Genomic DNA, 14,675 nt, shown 5'->3' on the forward strand with positions numbered 1-14,675 from the left:
GCTCCTCTCTCATAATCAGTTTACTGGAACATCACAAGTGCTCTGCTGAGCATATGTTGTTATACTTATTTTCCCTTTGAGGAAACAGAACCCATCACCTTTTAATGTACTGTTGGAGCCTATTAGCCAGGATCTTGTTGAGAATTTGGGGATCCATATTCATCAGGGATATTGGTTTGAAATTCTCCTTTTTGATGGGGTCTTTGCCTGGTTTTGGGATCAAGGTAATGCTGGCCTCATAGAATGAGTTTGTAAGTTTTCCTTTTGTTTCTATTTTTTGAAACAGCTTCAGGAGAATAAGTATTATTTCTTCTTTGAGTGTGTGGTAGAATTCCCCAGGGAATCCATCAGACCCTGGACTCTTGTTTTTTGGGAGGTTTTTGATCACTGCTTCAATCTCGTTACTGGTTATTGGTCTATTCAGGTTGTCAATTTCTTCCTGTTTCATTCTTGGGAGTTTATAGGTTTCTAGGAAGGTATCCATTTCTTCCAGGTTGCTTAATTTATTGGCATACAGTTGTTGATAATAATTTCAATAATTGTTTCTATTTCCTTGGTGTTAGTCATGATCTCTCCCTTTTCATTTGTAATTTTATTAATTTGGGTCCATTCTCTTTTCTTTTGGATAAGTCTGGCCAGTGGTTTATCGATCTTATTAATACTTTCAAAGAACCAGCTTCGAATTTTGTTGATCTGCTCTACTGTATTTCTGGTTTCTAATTCATTGATCTCTGCTCTAATCTTAATTATTTCTCTTCTAATGCATGGCATGGGCTTTATTTGTTGTTCTTTCTCCAGTTCTTTAGGTGTAAAGTTAATTTGTGTATTCGTGATTTTTCTATTTTTTTGAGTGAGGCTTGGATGGCTATATATTTCCCCCTTAGGACCGCCTTTGCAGTATCTCATAGATTTTGGACCAATGTGTTTTCATTCTCATCAGCTTCCATGAATTGTTTAAGTTGTTCTTTGATTTCTTGGTTGACCTGAACATTCTTAAGCAGAGTGGTCTTTAGCTTCCAAGCGTTTGAATTTCTTCCAAATTTTTCCTTGTCAAAGCATTATGGTTTGAGAATATGCAGGGAATAATCTCAATCTTTTGATATTGGTTGAGACCTGATTTGTGACCCAGTATGTGGTCTATTCTGGAGAAATTCCATGTGTATTCCAGAAGAATGAGTATTCTGTTGTTTCAGGGTGGAATGTTCTGTATATATCTATGAGGTCTATCTGGTCCAGTGTATCATTCAAATCTCTTGTTTCTTTGTTGATCTTCTTAGATGATCTGTCTATTGCCGAGAGTGGAGTGTTGAGGTCTCCTACTATTAGCGTATTATTATCAATATGTCTCTTTATTTTGATAACAGTTGGTTTATGTAGTTGGCTGCTGCCATGTTGGGGGCATAGATATTTACAATTGTTAGATCTTCTTGTTGGATAGACCCTTTAAGAATGATATAGTGTCCTTCTGTGTCTCTACAGTTTTTAGCTTAAAATCCAATTTGTCTGATATGAGAATTGCTACCCCAGCTTTCTACTGAGGTCTGTTGGCACGGAAGATGGCTCTCCATCCCTTCACTTTCAGTCTGGATGTATTTTTAGATTCAAAATGAGTCTCTTGTAGACAACATATGGATGAGTCCTGTCTTTTTATCCAATCTGTAACCCTGTGCCGTTTTATGGGAGCATTTAGGCCATTCACTTTAAGAGTGATTATTGAAAGATATGATTTTATTGTCATCATGTTGCCTGTGAAGTCCTTGTTTCTATAGACTGTCTCTGCAAATTTCTGTTCTATATCGCTCTTGGGGTCTTTCCCCTTTTATAGAACCCCCCTTAATATTTCTTGCAGGGCCAGCTTAGTGGTCACATGTTCTTTCAGTTTCTGCCAGTCCTGGAAGGTCTTTATCTCTCCATCCATTCTGAATGACAGCCTTGCTGGATAAAGTATTCTTGGCTGCTTGTTCTTCTCATTTATTACCCTGAATATGTCTTGCCAGCCCTTTCTGGCTTGCCAGGTCTCTATGGACAGGTCTGACGTTATTCTGATGTTCCTCCTCTGTACATAAGGAATCTCTTCCCCCTAACTGCCCTTAAGATGGTTTCCATAGTTCTGAGATTTGCGAGTTTTACTATTACATGCTGGAGCATTTGTCTGTTCTCCTTGATCTTGGGAGGGGTCCTCTCTGCCTCTAGAACATGAATGTTGTTTCATTCCCCAGATTAGGGAAGTTCTCAGCTACGATTTGCTCAAATATATCTTCTAGTCCTCTCTCTCTCTCCACCCCCTCAGGGATCCCAATAATTCTAACATTGGAATGTTTCATGGTGTCATTTATTTCTCTAATTCTGTTTTCATGGATTTTAAGCTGTTTGTTCCAGGCCTCCTCCTGTTCCTTCTTTTGTATCAGTTGTCTTCTAGATCACTAATTCGTTCTTCTGCCTCATTTACCCTAGCTGTTAGATTATCTAGATTAGATTGGATCTCATTGATAGCAGTTTTAAATTCTGCCAGATCAGCTCTCATTTCTGCCCATAGAGAATCTATGTTGCCATTAATCATTTTCTCCATCCTAGCTATTTTCTTCATAACTGTTACCCTGAAGTCTATTTCTGACATCTTGCTTTTATCTATATCCATTTGTTCTGTGGCAAAGGTCACAGTCTCTGAGTCCTTCCTACTTTGGGGTTTCCTCCTCTTAGTCATTCTGTTGAAGGGTGGTTGAGGGAATGTACAGAGTCCAAATTATTGACCACAACCCAAGCAAGATGCACCTATTTTATAGGGACTTTAGGGTTGTCGGCCTCTTGTTCTTCTGGTCTGTCTTCTGGGAGAGAGGCCTGCCATGCTGTTACTCAGTCAGGCAACCCTGTTTAGGCAGAGTTGTCCTGCCCCCTGTGGGGGGGGATGGGCTCAGTGAAAACTGGTTTTGGGGGGCTTTTGTTCTCTGGTGGCTTTCCCTGGCAGCTTTCTGCATCTCTTCCGAGAGTCAGAGCAGAAGTGACTATATTCAAATATCTGCCTCAGAACAGAGAGATTGCAGTCTAATCTTCAGTGAGCTCTCCAGGCCACACTGTGTCCATTTCTGTCTGTGCTGCTATAAACTGCAGCATTCTGGGCTGTGCGCCCCACAGCAGCACTCCCAGCCCTCACTTCCAGGTCCAAGCCCTTTGTGCTTCTAAAACTGCCAGCCACCCCCACACCGGTTTGCACCCACACCCCCGCAGCTCCAGGTTTCAGTCTGGGGGGCTGACCTAAAGTCCTTTCCCTGCCGCTACTGACCTGGGAGTCTGCGTCCGGTCCCCAGGGCTTTTGCACTCTGGCAGTGCAGGATCCCAGAGGCTCCCTCCCCCTTCCATTTATCTTCTGATATCTGTCTGCAGAATCATGGCTCCCCACTTCATACCTCAAAACCAACCACCAGGGATATTCTGTTTGTAGAGATCCAGATATATCTTCTTACATCTCAGGCTGATTTCATGACTGTTCAGAGTGGTCTGGTAGATATCCAGCTCAATTCAGGGGACCAGTTGAAATAGGGTCCCCTACTCCTTCACCATCTTTGCCACCGGAATTGGTATTTGAAAGTTTTAAAAAGTGATTTATGTGATCCAAAATGAGTTCCCATACCAAAAGTTTGAGAACCAATTTTTCTGACAAGTTCCCATTAATGGTCAGGGCTGTATACAAAATCTGAAATCCAAATCCCTTCTTTTGGTTTTTGGGCCAGTTCACTCATCACTAAATTATACTCGTGGCAAAAAAAAAAAAAAAAAAAAAAAAGTAGACTTTTATTTCCAGATGAGTTTATGTGAGGAGAGATTTATAAGACAACCAACATAATCATGCCCAGATTTTAAACAATAGATAATGTCACTAGTGACTTATTCTTTTTAAAAATATAACAGCCTTTCTCTTGTTTCTTTTTGTTAATGTTTCTGCCTTTGTAAATTCTTTGCATAGAATTCACCTCCAATATTATTGTTTTGATTGACAATTTTATTTTCATTTTATAAACGTTGAAAGAGACAAATATAAAATGAAATGCTCATCAAAGAATGAAACTTTATTTTCAAAAAACAGAACACTAGCTTTGTAATGTTTAGAAAGAGAAATGCACTTGTTATTGTTGTAACCTAAGGTTAACAGCTTGTCTTTATAAATGGTATTGTACAACAATATTTGTGAAGGGAGAAACAAAGGCAGAATGAAATTCACAGTGGTGGCCTACAATGATTTACAGAGTAATATTATAAGAGCAAAAAAACCCTCTTTATTAAATAAAATTGAAATGGAGCCAGAGATAAATAATTAGAAATGAATTGTGAGAAGACATAACTAGGATGTATCCTGAGAATATCCCAGAATATGTTTAGGGTTGTTCTTTTCACACATCAGTTGAACAGGGAAAGTAAATTAAAATCTTCAGGAGGAATAAATGACTAAGTTGTTTGGCTTAGTTGTTTCTATTAGATTATATTTTTCTTAAGATATTTTAAACAACTTCCCAGGGATTTTCACTCATTTGAACTATGTCCTCAATTGTTTACACCAAACATTTTTCTCAAATGTTGCAGTATGGCACTGGAGCAGCATACATTTCTGATCTTTTATGGGCTTGTAACTAGTGTCAGGACCTACCAGTAATTTGATCTTGGGCTAGAATCATACAATTTCTCAGAACTTTGGTATTTGCCTTTTAAATGACCATATATATAATAGTTTCCAATTTGCAAAGATATTGTGTGGACCAAATGCGATAATATCTGTGCAAACACTTCATAAAATATCATATACATATTAGCATGTATTGTTTTATTATAATTAGCAGTCTTCCTTGGTTGAGGTATCAAGTGCATATTTACAGCATGGACTATGGGATCTTACAGGCCTGGACAAAAACTCGATTCTTCCAAGTATTAGCTGTATTGTCTTGGGAAAATTAAACACCTGTTAGCCTCAGCTTTCTTATCTGGAAAATGAAGATAATAATGTTTTTCCTTGAACACAGGAAGTGCTCAAATAGAAGAGGATATCAGTGATGATGATGATGATGATGATGATAATCTGCCATAATTTAGGGGCTTTTTCTGCATTTTTATACCTCAGTGCCTACTGTTTCTTGCATCATTTTTCTTAAGTAGTCACATTCAAGATCATATAACAATATTTGGGGCCCAAAGTATCCACTTAAAGACCTATAGACTATTAGCTTAATATGTTAGCATTGAACATCACTTTGTGTTTCTGAAAGGTTATAAAAAATGGTGGTATCCCAATCTCAAAGTCCCCTATTAGTTCATCATTATCAAAAGTATCAGTAAGCTACAGCCATAACAGCACTGTATAACAAACTGCTGCAAAATTCAGAGATCTGCATTCATGGTGGGGGGGCTCTGTTCTAACCAGCTCTCATCCTCTCTGGACCAGTGGGATAGTTGGGGGCATGAACTTCTTCTTTTTTTTTTAAGATTTTATTTATTTATTTGATAGAGAGAGAGACACAGCAAGAGAGGGAACGCAAGCAGGGGGAGTGGGAGAGGGAGAAGCAGGCTTCCCGCGGAGCAGGGAGCCTGATGCGGGGCTCGATCCCAGGACTCTGGGATCATGACCTGAGCTGAAGGCAGATGCTTAACGACTGAGCCACCCAGGCACCCGGGGGCATGAACTTCTTATAGCACTGGTAGAGGTGAATGAAGTGAAGTGGAAATATGTGTGATCTCTTAAGGTGTAAGCTCAGATCTGGCACTTCATCATGTCTGCCTATTACACTGGCCAAAGAAAGTCACATGGCTGAGTCCTAAGTCAAGTGGGAAAGGGAAATACAAACTGTTCCTTTAGTGAGAGGGACAGCAACATCACATGGCAAAACAATTGGATACAGGGAAAAGTGAAGAATCAGGGCAATAATGGCAATCAATCATGGTTATAAATGACTAAACTGAAGTCCTTGAGAAGAGTTCAAGTCTTGTTCATCAATGAGTTGGCATTTCTAAACCAAAGCCTGACACATTGATTCATTGGTCATTCAACGAGCATTATACTAGAGCTGAGAATATGCAGCTTAGAAGAAATGTCCCTCCCACACATAAATAAGTTCAACGAAGAGTTATAGAAGATTGTAATTACAGCCTGCATAGGGTTTTGTAGTGACACAAAAGAGGAAGTGGTAGGCACACGTGAGAGGTATTAAATGCCTATTCATACTACTAGATTTTGAGAAAATAGTTTTGTAGAAATCAGGCAGGCAGGAATACCCAGGCAATAAGGGGGAAGAGTGGTAAAAATTATCACTTTTTATTTCTTCAAAAAGGACTTGAAATTCCTTCCTATTTATGGGAAATCCCTACATATGAGGACTACCACTGAATTTTCCTACCACTACAGAAGCCAAAAATGCCAAACACTCACTTTCCCAACCTCCTGACTGCTAGGGTGTGGCCACATGCTTTCCAATCATTTGTACCCTCTCCAGACTCTGAAACTAATGGACAAAGAAGCAAGGCCAGAGGGAATTCATTCATGTGCAGACAAAGCTACATCTACTTTCTAGGGGCAGCTGTGGCCATAGTTCCAAGCAGTAGTGTAGTGTCTAGCATTGGTGGTTTGGGCTATGTAATTCATTGTGCCTGAGTTTAGTGACAGTAATAACTATATCTTCATAGGGCCAGTTCTGAAATTTAATTTTTGTCATTAATCTTGACTCCAAACTTGGTTCTTATGGAAAATTGCAATCCTTTAAATAAATTCCTTTGCTGGCTCAATTAGTCAGAATTTTTTTTTTAGTTCTTCCAGCTAAGTCTGACTTATCAGAGGGTTAGAGCAGAAATTGAAAGAAAAGTCAAAGTGAGTGAAAAGATAAAGTGAGATCAGTAAATGAAAGAAAGAAGAGATGGTAAAACCTCTGGCAATAGTGATGAGTGAGCAGGAAGAACCCTAAAAAACCAGTGGCAGAGGCCATGCAAGTTTTCAGCTTCTACCACAACCAATAACTTCTACCAGTGTTTGGCAGCCTTGGCTGCATTTCGAATTACTAGATAATTTTTTTAAAATCCCAATGCCCAGGTCATATCCCAGATCACTTACATCAGAATCTCATACAACACTATTTTTTAAAAAGCTCCCCAGATGACTAAATGTGTAACCAATGTGCAGCCAAGGCTTGAGATAGGATTAGAGAAAGCTAGAACTGTAGATGGAAAACAAAACAGGTGCTCCTGTCTGGAGTGAGGAATGAAGGGGATGAAGCAGAACTGATAATGACATAGAATGAACACACTGATTGGATGCACCGAATCATATATGGTGTCTAATCCAAATAGCTGGCCTCACCATGACCTATCATTTTAAATTCTATAGTGTATATCCAAACCACTCTTTTCTTCAAATCCACCTTCTGCCTTAACTCAGGTCTTTATCACCTCTCATGTGGCCTACTGCTACCACCTTCCAGTTGGCTTTCCTGCCTCCATTCATTCTTAACTCCAATCCATCCGATACAATACTTCCAGACTTGGAATAATCTTTTTAAAGGGCGGATCTGATTGTGTTACTATACAGCCTAACCTAATCCAATAGATTCCCCAAGTACTGCCAGATAGAACCCAAACTTTTTAGTATGGTTTAAGAATCTTTATGCTTTGTCCCTACTTAAGTTCCCAGCCTCATTTTCTGCCTCATCCTTGATCTCCATCCATCTAAGCACTCACCTGTTCCTAAACATACCATCACCTTTTACATCTTCTTGCCTCTTTGTTGATGCACTTATTCTTTCACTGAATTGGGTGTGAATGTTTGTAAGATTATTTTTTATGCATCTGTCATTTACTACTTAGATATTTTGATCTATGTAACAATATTCACTGAAAAGTTTAGAAGTTTCTAGAATGCACAAACTCTGCTTTCTGATCTACAAACTACTTTCTGATTATTCTGATGTGTTCAATAGTGATGAATATGATGATGAATGAAAATGGTGCAATAGATGTTACGTGTTTAAAAAAGGTCAGAATGAAGGGAAATTACCTAATTTTTTGTGTCCAAGGGAAAGTGTGAATGAACCTTTAAGCAATAGAGAAAATGAGATAATTTTTGAAGTTGTAATAATTACATTATTCACTTATTGCCATAAAAATGCCAGAATGGATGACCTTTTATGTCTCCCAAGATAAATTATTTCACCAATGTGATTATCCCACCCACATTTTCTCAATAATAAAATAATGTTCTAGCTCAAGTGTTTTATTTATGTTAAATCTGAAAAGATCAAGTTTAAATAGCTTAACTAGCAGGCAAGAGGGTTCATATATGTAGTATATAATAAATATCTGATTTGAAGTGATATTTTCCAGTTTAAAAGAAATTCAGAATTTTATTTCTTGACTGGGGGGAAAGATGGCGGAGGAGTAGGGGACCCTATTTCAACTGGTCCCCAGAATTGAGCTGGATATCTACCAGACCACTCTGAGCACCCACGAAACCAACCTGAGATGTAAGAAGATCTGGATCTCTACAAACAGAATATCGCAGGTAGTTGGTTTTGAGGTATGAAGCGGAGAGCCGTGATTCTGCGGGCAGATATCGGAGGATAAATGGCAGCGGGAGGGTGCCTGGACGTGGGGATCCTACACCGCCGGTGAGTGACAGCCTCACGCGCTGCAGATGGGGCACAGACTCGCAGACTGGTAGTGTCGGGAAAGGACTTTAGGGCAGCCCCCGGGGTGGAAAACCAGACAGGCGGGGTCACGCGCACGGGAACCGCAGCCCCCCCCCGGACAGAAACCCAGAGCGACGGTCGCACACGCGCGAACTGCAGCTTCCCAGACGGAAACCCGGTGCGCTGGGGTCGTGCCAGTGAACTGCAACCCCCGGGGTGGAAACCCCGAGTGGCGGAGTTGCACGCGCGCGAACTGGGAGCAGCTGGCAGTTTTAGAAGCACAAAGGGCAGAGACGTGCCCCGACCTGGAGGCAGGACTGGGAGCGCTGTGGAGGGGCGCACAACCCAGGATGCTGCAGTTTATAGTAGCACGGACAGAAACGGAGACAGTGTGGCCTGGAGAGCTCACTGAAGAACAGACTGCGGTCTCTCTGCTCTGAGGCAGAGGGTTGGAAATGGTCTCTTCTGCTCTGACTTGTGGAAGAGACGAGGAAAGCCGCCAGGGAAAGGCGCCAGAGAACAAAAGCCCCAAAGACTGATTCCCACTGAGCCCATCCCCCACCACAGGGGCGCAGGGCAACTCCACCCAAACAGGGCTGCCTGAGTAACCGTGTGGCAGGCCCCTCCTGCAGAAGACAGGCTGGGAAAACAAGAGGCCAGCAACCCTAAGGTCCCTAGGAAACAGGTGCATCTTGCTTGGGTTCTGGTCAATAATTTGGACTCTATACATTCCCTCAACCACCCCCCAACAGAATGGCTAGGAGGAGGAACCCCCAATACAGAAAAGACTCAGAGATTATGACTTATGCCACAGATTTACAAATGGATGCAGATATAACCAAGATGTCCGAGATGGAATTCAGGCTAGCAATTGTGAAGACAATGGCTAGAATGGAGAAATCAATTAATGGCAACATAGAGTCTCTAAGGGCAGAAATAAAAGGTGAATTGGCAGAACTTAAAAATGCTATCAATGAGATCCAATCCAATCTAGATAATCTAACAGCTAGGTAACTGAGACAGAAGAGAGAATAAGCGACCTGGAAGACAATATAATAGATAAAAAGGGAAAAGAGGAGGCCAGGGAAAAACAATTCAGAATCCATGAAAATAGAATCAGAGAAATAAGTGACACCATGAGGCATTCCAATGTCAGAATAATTGGAATCCCGGAGGGAGTGGAGAGAGAGACAGGACTGGAAGATGTATTTGAGCAAATCGTAGCTGAGAACTTCCCTAATCTGGGGAATGAAACAAACATTCGAGTCCTAGAGGCAGAGAGGACCCCTCCTAAGATCAAGGAAAACAGGCCAACACCCCAGCATGTAATAGTAAAACTTGCAAATCTTAGAACCAAGGAAACCATCTTAAGGGCAGTAAAGGGGAAGAGATTCCTTACGTACAGAGGGAGGAACATCAGAAGAACGTCAGACCTATCCACAGAGACCTGGCAAGCCAGAAAGGCCTGGCAAGACATATTCAGGGTACTAAATGAGAATAACATGCAGCCAGGAATACTTTAACTGGCAAGGCTTTCATTTAGAATGGATGGAGAGATGCAGAGCTTCCACGACCAGCAGAAGTTGAAAGAATATGTGACCACTAAGCCGGCCCTGCAAGAAATATTAAGGGGGGTTCTATAAAAGGAGAAAGACCCCAAGAATGATCTACAACAGAAATTTATAGGGACAATCTATAAAAACAACGTCTTCACAGGCAACATGATGACAATAAATTCATATCTTTCAATAATCACTCTCAACGTGAATGGCCTAAACGCTCCCATAAAATGGCACAGGGTTGCAGATTGGATAAAAAGACAGGACCCATCCATATGCTGTCTACAAGAGACTCATTTTGAACCTAAAGATACATCCAGACTGAAAGTGAAGGGATGGAGATCTATCTTCCATGCCAGTGGACCTCAAAAGAAAGCAGGGGTAGCAATTCTTATATCAGGCAAATTAGATTTTAAACTAAAGTCTGTAATAAGAGACACAGAAGGACATTATATCATTCTTAAAGGGTCTATCCAACAAGAAGATCTAACAGTTGTAAATATCTATGTCCCCAACATGGGAGCAGCCATCTACATAAGCCAACTGTTAACCAAAATAAAGAGTCATAATGATAACAATATGTTAATTGTAGGAGACCTCAGTACTCCACTCTCAGCAATGGACAGATCATCTAAGCAGAAAATCAACAAGGAAACAAGAGCTTTGAATGATACCTTGGACCAGATGGACCTCATAGATATTTACAGAACATTCCACCCTAAAACAACAGAATACTCATTCTTCTCGAGCACACATGGAACTTTCTCCAGAATAGACCATATACTCGGTCACAAATCAGGTCTCAACCAATACCAAAAGATTGAGATTATTCCCTGCATATTCTCAGACTACAATGCTCTAAAACTGGAACTCAATCACAAGAAAAAATTTGGCAGAAATTCAAACACTTGGAAGCTAAAGACCACTCTGCTCAAGAATGTTTGGGTCAACCAAGAAATCAAAGAAGAACTTAAACAATTCATGGAAATCAATGAGAATGAAAACACATGGGTCCAAAACCTATGGGATACTGCAAAGGCAGTCCTAAGGGGGAAATACATAGCCATCCAAGACTCACTCAAAAAAATAGAAAAATCCCGAATTCACCAACTAACTCTACACCTTAAAGAACTAGAGAAAAAGCAACAAACAATGCCTAAGCCATGCATTAGAAGAGAAATAATCAAAATTAGAGCAGAAATCAATGAATTAGAAACCAGAAACACAGTAGATCAGATCAATGAAACTAGAAGTTGGTTCTTTGAAATAATTAATAAGATTGATAAACCACTGGCCAGATTTACCCAAAAGAAAAGAGAAAGGACCCAAATTAATAAAATTATGAATGAAAGGGGAGAGATCACGACTAACACCAAGGAAATAGAAACAATTATTAGAAATTATTATCAACAACTATATGCCAATAAACTGAGCAATCTGGATGAAATGGAGGCCTTCCTGGAAACCTATAAGCTGCCAAGACTGAAACAGGAAGAAATTGACAACCTGATTAGGCCAATAACCAGTAATGAGATTGAAGCAGTGATCAAAAACCTCCCAAAAAACAAGAGTCCAGGGTCTGATGGATTCCCTGGGGAATTCTACCAAACATTCAAAGAAGAAATAATACCTATTCTATTGAAGCTGTTTCAAAAAATAGAAACAGAAGGAAAACTTCCAAACTCATTCTATGAGGCCAGCATTACCTTAATCCCCAAACCAGGCAAAGACCCCATCAAAAAGGAGAATTTCAGACCGATATCCCTGATGAATATGGATTCCAAAATCCTCAACAAAATCCTAGCTAATAGGATCCAACAATACATTCAAAGGATCATCCACCACGACCAAGTGGGATTTATCCCTGGGATGAAAGGGTGGTTCAACATTCGCAAATCAATCAATGTGATAGAACACATTACTAAGAGGAGGGAGAAGAACCATATGGTCCTCTCAATTGATGCAGAAAAAGCATTTGACAAAATACAACATCCTTTCCTGATTAAAACTCTCCAGAGTATAGGGATAGAGGGAACATTCCTCAAGCTCATAAAATCCATCTATGAAAAACCCACAGCAAATATCATCCTCAATGGGGAAAAGCTGAGAGCCTTTCCCTTAAGATCAGGAACACGTCAAGGGTGCCCACTCTCACCACTGTTGTTCAACATAGTACTAGAAGTCCTAGCAACAGCAATGAGACAACAAAAAGAAATAAAAGGTATTCAAATTGGCAAAGAAGAAGTCAAACTCTCTCTTTTCACAGACGACATGATACTTTATGTGGAAAACCCAAAAGACTCCACCCCCAAATTACTAGAACTCATACAGCAATTCAGTAATGTGGCAGGATACAAAATCAATGCACAGAAATCAGTTGCTTTCTTATACACTAACAATGCAGCTGTAGAAAGAGAAATTAGAGAAACGATTCCATTTACAATAGCACCAAAAACCATAAGATACCTCGGAATAAACCTAACCAAAGAGGTAAAGGATCTATACTCTAGGAACTACAGAACCCTCATGAAAGAAATTGAAGAAGACACAAAAAGATGGAAAAGCATTCCATGCTCATGGATCAGAAGAATAGACATTGTTAAAATGTCTATGCTACCCAGAGCAATCTATACCTTCAATGCCATCCCGATCAAAATTCCAATGACATTTTTCAAAGTGCTGGAACAAACAATCCTAAAATTTGTATGGAATCAGAAAAGACCCCGAATCACCAAGGAGATGTTGAAAAAGAAAAACAAAGCTGGGGGCATCGCGTTGCCCAATTTCAAGCTATATTACAAAGCTGTGATCACCAAGACAGCATGGTACTGGCAGAAAAACAGACATATAGACCAATGGAACAGAATAGAGAACCCAGATATGGACCCTCAACTCTATGGTCAAATAATCTTTGACAAAGCAGGAAAAAACATGCAATGGAAAAAAGACAGTCTCTTCAATAAATGGTGCTGGGAAAATTGGACAGCCACATGCAGAAGAATGAAACTCGACCATTCTCTAACACCATTCACAAAGATAAACTCAAAGTGGATGAAAGACCTCAATGTGAGAGAGGAGTCCATCAAAATCCTAGAGGAGAACATAGGCAGTAACCTCTTTGACATCGCCCACAGCAACTTCTTTCAAGATACATCTCCAAAAGCTAGTGAAACAAAAGCAAAAATGAACTTTTGGGACTTCATCAAGATAAAAAGCTTCTGCACAGCAAAGGAAACAGTCAACAAAACAAAGAGGCAACCCACGGAATGGGAGAAGATATTTGCAAATGACACTACAGATAAAGGGCTGGTATCCAAAATCTATAAAGAACTTCTCAAACTCAACACCCAAAAAACAAATAATCAAGTCAAAAAGTGGGCAGAAGAGATGAACAGACACTTCTCTGAAGAAGACATACAAATGGCTAACAGACACATGAAAAAATGTTCATCATCATTAGCCATCAGGGAAATCCAAATCAAAACCACACTGAGATACCACCTTACACCAGTTAGAATGGCCAAAATGGACAGGGAAAGAAACAACAAATGTTGCAGAGGTTGTGGAGAAAGTGGAACCCTCTTACACTGTTGGTGGGAATGCAAGTTGGTACAGCCACTTTGGAAAACAGTGTGGAGGTTCCTCAAAAATTTAAAAATAGAGCTACCCTATGACCCAGCAATTGCACTCCTGGGTATTTACCCCAAAGACACAGATGCAGTGAAAAGAAGGGCCATATGCACCCCAATGTTCATAGCAGCAATTTCCGCAACAGCCAAACTGTGGAAAGAGCCGAGATGCCCTTCAACAGATGAATGGATAAAGAAGATGTGGTCCATATATACAATGGAATATTACTCAGCCATCGGAAAAGATGAATACCCAACTTTTACATCAACATGGATGGGACTGGAGGAGATTATGCTAAGTGAAATAAGTCAAGCAGAGAAAGTCAATTATCATATGGTTTCACTTATTTGTGGAACATAAGGAATAACATGGAGGACATTAGGAGAAGGAAGGGAAAAATGGGGGGGGGGGGAATTGGAGGGAGAGATGAACCATGAGAGACTATGGACCTGAGAAACAAACAGGGTTTTGGGGGAGGGGGAATTGGTTAGTCCGGTGATGGGTATTAAGGAGGGCATGTACTGCATGGAGCACTGGGTGTTATACGAAAACAATGGATCGTGGATCACTACATCGAAAACTAATGATGTATTGTATGGTGACTAACATAACATAATAAAATTAAAAAAAAAAAAAAGAATTTTATTTCTTACAAGTCATAGAAGATCCTAGATTCAGCAATGTTTTCTCATTTCAAAATGTTTGTCTTTACCCATATACTCTTCATTTTCATTTCAGTTTGTTTCTAAAGGAAATTTTTAAGTGGCTATATATGGTAATATTAATTTATGTATTAAAATAATTAAAATAACTTATATTTGTATGGAATAGG

Source organism: Phoca vitulina, unplaced genomic scaffold (assembly GCF_004348235.1).
Source record: "Phoca vitulina isolate PV1807 unplaced genomic scaffold, GSC_HSeal_1.0 scaffold55, whole genome shotgun sequence".
Lineage (NCBI taxonomy): Eukaryota > Metazoa > Chordata > Mammalia > Carnivora > Phocidae > Phoca > Phoca vitulina.